Source organism: Prionailurus bengalensis, chromosome B1 (genome assembly GCF_016509475.1).
Source record: "Prionailurus bengalensis isolate Pbe53 chromosome B1, Fcat_Pben_1.1_paternal_pri, whole genome shotgun sequence".
NCBI classification, from domain to species: Eukaryota; Metazoa; Chordata; class Mammalia; order Carnivora; family Felidae; genus Prionailurus; species Prionailurus bengalensis.
The window spans coordinates 185,011,806-185,017,994 of record NC_057344.1 but is presented as its reverse complement, the minus strand read 5'-3'; positions in this window follow the sequence as shown (position 1 = coordinate 185,017,994).

The following is a 6,189-nucleotide window of genomic DNA, read 5'->3' as shown; positions in this document are numbered from 1 at the left end:
AGGTTTGCTTAGTCAAAACTGGAAGGGGGGGGTGATCAGTTTGAAGGCAGAGGTAGCTATAATGAAACTCCTTCTGTGAAAAGAACAGAAATGTAACAAGTTTAAGGGATTCTTTCAGCTGAAGTTAGTTGTTTCTGGCCAACACCTTTCTCCCACAGGGAGAACACATAACTACCATCCACAAGAAACACATTTACAATGAAAGCTAAAGCTACCTACGCAAGAAGGACAATCCGGAAATGTAGTGGGTTTGACAAGGACTTAATTATTTTGCTTCAGAGTAATAATTTCATTCTGCATGGAAATTCGCCGAGAGTCAGGATTGTGCCATGGCCCTCATCAATGTTCACAGTTTTATCAGCGTCACAGAATTCATCATGGAATAAAAAGCTGTACAGGGGACACATGCAGGGAGGTGTTTAGCCCTGGCTTGGGTCTCAGTCAACATCAAGGAATATATGCTGGGGGAGAAAATGCTCTAGATGTAATAAATGTAAGAGGCTTTTTGGCCAGTGCTCAGTGTTTACACTCCCCTGAGCAATTCATGCTGTGGTTGAAGCCTCTAAGTGTAATGGGTATAGAAAGGCTTTTAGCAAATCCTCAGACCTTATTGGGCACCAAAGAATTAATGCAGATGAAACCTCTGAGTAGACTCTGGAAAGCCAGGTCTTCGACCAGGATGCTGGCCTCGCGTAGAGTGACAGTGTGCATATTGCAGAAAAGCCTGTGGATGTCATGGCTGTAAGTCGTCCTTCAGGCGGAGCGCAAACATCCAACAACATCACAGGATTCACACCTGGGAGAAGAAGTCCAGGTAAGTAATGAACGTAGAGATGCCTTTACTCAACATTGGCCATTCATACACTGAATAAGCCCTAATAAATGCAAAGAAGGTGGGGACATCTTTAGTCAATGTCACTCCTTACTCATTTCAGAGAATTCAGACGAAGAATGAAAACGGAACTTACCTGACTTATAAATGTCACTGACATAACGTTGGAAATTCACAGCGACGGGAAACATCTGAGTTCAGCACGGTGTTTTGCCATAGCTCACGTTTATTGACAAGTGAAGAATTTTACTGGGGAGATATCCAAATCACAGGACAAGTGAGTCATTTGAAGACCTAGGCAGCAAAGCATGAGAAGTGGGAGGAAATTTACGTATCCATGTAAAAAAAAAAAAAAAACCATGGTTTTCATGATCATTTCACAGTAAATATTGGTAATATTTTGTCTTGGATTAAAAATGAATTGAGACAGGGGTTGAAAATGAGCCTCAGGTCGTACCTCAACAAGCAGAGAGGCAGTTTCTTTGTTATAAGGAAAGCCTATCTCATATGTCTTTAAAGGCTTTGCCTTTTAATAACTTCTATGGTAGGAATCATTGATGTGTTCATTTTTTATTTATTTACTTATTATTTTTTTAATGTTTTTATTTATTTTTGAGAACAGAGAGAGACAGAGTGTGAGTGGGGGAGGGGCAGAGAGAGAGAGGGAGACACAGAATCCGAAGCAGGCTCCAGGCTCCGAGCTGTCAGCACAGAGCCCGACACGGGGCTCGAACTCACGGACCGCGAGATCATGACCTGAGCCGAAGTCCGACGCTCAACCGACTGAGCCACCCAGGTGCCCCTGATTACTTCATTTTTAATAGATAAAGTTATGAGTCTATATTTTAAATGGCTCTGAAGAGACCTGGAGGAACCAATCACTCCAGAATTTAAAGTCTCCAGGTGAGTGAAATGAGGGGCTGCCCTTTTCTGATGAGGAAGGTAAAAAGGAAGATGTGGGACGAGCCTACAAGAACCCGGTGACTTTAGAGCAGGTCATAGAGTCACGGTGGTGATGAGAATTGACTCATGGGGAGAAAAAGTAAGGATAAGCGTCAAGATGGAGGTGTGTGGAATCTACGGGAAATGTGTTTCCTTCAGTGTCAGGACCCACGTAGAGAAGCAAGTGAGACCAAGGCAAATGGGAATAAAGGGCCAAGGTCCTTGGGGGGAAGACTGCAGCGAGATTTGTATGCAATCCACAACGAACGTAAGAATTTGAGGTTATGTTCCTGCCTCCCTTGATGTCAGTTTAATATACTGTATGAGGAAAAATAATTTTTGTTGAAAAATTGGAAGATTTTCTACAATGGGGAGAAAAGCTTTGAGAGTAAAGAGGGCCGTGGGCCAGGGAGTGCCAGGTGGCTGAGAAGGTCTGGTGTTGCAGAGAAGGAGAAGAAGAGGGAGGTGAGTGGGCAGGACTGAGGGGTAGGGTTTTGAGTTATGGAAAGAGGATGTGTGCAATGTAGTTCCTCGCTTCCCATCACGGACCTCCGCACCTTACTCCCACCCCGATACCAGGTTCCGTGAGCATTCACGCTGCCTTCAGTGCCATCAGGTTGGATTTGTGCTTCTTTGAAGGTGGCCTCATTTTATTTGGGTTATGTGTAAAATGACAATACATCTCCCTTTCGGCAGTAAAAGGAATAAATAAAGCAAATCGACGTGCAATTGCGTGACGCACAACCCAACGGGCCCTTAATGTGTACCTGGCACTATTCAGTGTGGTCGGAACAAAGCAATAAACAGAACAGATAGAATCCTGGCCCTCGTGGATCTTATTACGATGTTTTATAAGTTACACTCATAGCTGTATTGTTATAGTTAAAATGATAGAAGCTATAATTTTTCTTACCTTCCTTTTCTTAATCTCCGGGGGCATTTCATGCAACCAAAAGGAAAGGTTGGATCTCATTGCCATCCTGATTTCACACCTGCTTAGATGAGCATTCTCCTTGATTGACATAACGATATTGACTAGTTACGATAATAATAATCTTAGCTAATATTTGTTGCGTGTACTTTCGTGTCCATGTGTTAATGCACCGAATCCTCACAGCATACCTATAAAGCAATATCTGTGTTACCCCCATTCTAGAGATAAGATAACTGGGCACAGAGGTCTCGTTTTGGCAGAAGTGGGATTGAAACCAGATGCTGGCCTCCAAAGCTACTATTCTACCGAGCTATCATTCTACCACGGGAGTGAAAAGTCCTACTCCCTGCGGAGAAATAAGCATTATCTAATGACCCTGCGCAGGTAGCCCTTAGTAAGTTAAATGTTGGACAAATGTTTGCTTTGCATAAAACAAACCTTAATGCCTTTATCTTTCCAAACGTGTGTAGTGCCGACTCAAGGCCATTCAGGGAGCCAGGGAACAGAGGCAGGCCGAGTAAGCCTTTATTTACATTTTGAGAAGAGTTCAGCATTTTTCTTGTCCACAGAATAATGCTAACACCTGTCTTTGGGGCTCATTTTGGGTTCTCACTGCTGTTTGCTACTGCTGTTCCCAATCCCTGGCTGCCAAGGCCGTGCACTCCCCTTCGTCTCAGAACGCTGAGACTTCCCTGGCTCCCAGTTCCAGACAGATATTTCTTTCCTATGCTGATGTCAGGAGTAATTCTTCAACAAATTGTCACGTTGCGCCTTCATTTTTAAGTTTGTGGCCCGGGTTGATTTTTTTTCACGGCCATATTAATTTCTCTTATATATGACATCCCTTTTTCTGGATTCATTTGTTTTCTTTGCTTAGTTTTTTTTTTTTTTTTTTCTTCCCATTACTCAAGGTCAATAGTGATATTAATACCTTATATTAGAATAGTGCTGTCTGAATTACAAGTGCTTTCATTTATATAACTTTAATCGTCTCGACGGTTTCATGAGAAGGGTTTTTACACGTATTACGCAGACGAGAAAACCGAGCCTTGGGTATTTTTGGTGATTTGTCCTATGTGATGGCAGTGGACATTTGTGGTTCCTCTAGCATCGCCCCGTTTTCTTTTTTTTCTTTTTAATTTTTTTTTTCAACGTTTATTTATTTTTGGGACAGAGAGAGACAGAGCATGAACGGGGGAGGGGCAGAGAGAGAGGGAGACACAGAATCGGAAACAGGCTCCAGGCTCTGAGCCATCAGCCCAGAGCCCGACGCGGGGCTCGAACTCGCGGACCGCGAGATCGTGACCTAGCTGAAGTCGGACGCTTAACCGACTGCGCCACCCAGGCGCCCCCGCCCCGTTTTCTTAACACCATCTCGATTTCTGTTGGAGTCAACCTCCCCCGTCCCAGGGCGTGAGGTCCTTGCGAAGCTGAGTCAGCCAATGGTTCCACAAGTGGACCTGAGACTAATATACCACAGGTGCATCACGGACAATTGATCAGTGACCCCGTCAGAGCCACCAACGTCATCCCGGGAGCTCCCTTCAGAAAGACCTTCTCTTACTGGTCCTTAAATTTTAGGCGGGGCCACAGGAGATGAGAGGTGATGGAAAATGGAGTGGATGTGTAAATGGGGACAGTTAGGTTGGATCCAGCTGGAAGTTTCAGTTGAGAGGCCAGTTCTCCTGGCTTACGCCAGTGAGCTGGGTTTCTGTGGCGATGTTCTGGTCATAACCCCCGTGCTCAAAAGTGGCACAGCTGATGTTACTCAGCTCACTGGATTGCGTGACTGGTGTGTTTGCCCTGCCCAGAGCCACCTTCAGAGGGCCAGCTGCTCTGCCCATTGGAATGTGACTGGCAAGTCTAAGGGGGCCACTTCATTATGAAGTCACTCCCCCCGTTCCCCCCTAGAACTTCCTGTTTATCCCAGAAGCTGCATTTCTACTCGGTTAAGGATCGTCTCTAATATATTTCCAGTGATAAAAGCAGAGTTTAAAACGTCCAGCCTGAACACCCGAGGTCATCCTTTTTTCATTTTGAGGAGAAGCGTGATCTTTCTCATTTTCGAGAACTTCCTTTATCCTTCCTAAAAACTAAAAATAGCAGCGGATGGCTTCGCAGTCACATCTCCCCATTCCCTGAGCACCTTAGAATCTGTGCCGTCCAGCTTGATTGATTGAAGTACATTCTGCTTCTAACTACTCTCTGCCATTCTTCCTATTTGTAGATACAGAGATCAAAGAGAAAACCACAAAAGCTGCCGACCTGAGGTTGGTAGTTTTTTGTGGATTTCTTTTGCCTTTTGTTCTTTTCTCTGATTTTATCATAAAATTCATACCAACTTTCTGCACCGATTTCAAATAAGGAACATAAAATTAAAAACATACTCTCACCCTCCATTAACCCACTTTTCCCAGCCCAACTCTCCAGAAATAATCGCTGTTAACAAATTATATTTGAACCTTTCCTGTTTTTCTTTATGCATTTCAAACATATTCTCTCAACAAAAAGTGTGTGTATGTGTAAAAAATACTCTCTTTTCTCATTCTAAATTTCTGCTTCCTTGGGGTCGCGGTTGGGATTATTTCGCATTGTTCCGCAATGGTTTTGATTTTTACTTAAGAGTGTATGATGGACACTTCCCAGACCAGCATCAACAGCTCTATCTCGTTCTTTCCAAAGGCTGTGCAATAGTTTATAGTCTATTTCTACCATAGTTTATTTAACCCTTCTCCAACTGATGAGCACTTATATCTTGTCTATGTTTTATGATCATAGATAACAAAGCAACAGATATCCTCCTATACGTGTCTTTACACATTCACGAACTACTTCTGAAGGTTCACCTCTAAAAGTGGGGTATCTGAGTTGTGGATTAAACACGTGTATTTTTGACAGCTGTTATGAAATAATACTTGAAAAAGGCTTTGTCAGATTATACTACCAAAAAGTGTACAAAAGTGCCTGTTTCTTATCATCCTGGGCAACACCAGAGGTAATCAATTTTTTAATGTTTTTGCCAGGCAACAGGTGGAAAATGCATTCTTGTTGCTATTTTATTTTATTTTTTTTTTTTCAACGTTTATTTATTTTTGGGACAGAGAGAGACAGAGCATGAATGGGGGAGGGGCAGAGAGAGAGGGAGACACAGAATCGGAAACAGGCTCCAGGCTCTGAGCCATCAGCCCAGAGCCTGACGCGGGGCTCGAACTCCGGGACCGCGAGATCGTGACCTGGCTGAAGTCGGATGCTTAACCGACTGCGCCACCCAGGCGCCCCCTCTTGTTGCTATTTTAAACACTTTTACTATTAGTAGGAATTGGCCCCTTTTTAATATTTACTACCCATTCATATTTCTTCAGTGAATTTCCTTAATATATCACTTGACCATATTTTTATTGAGTTGTTTGACTTTTTCTTAGTGATTTGGTAAGAACTCTTTATATATTTCTGTTCCTTTGTTTATGTCACATCCCTGAAA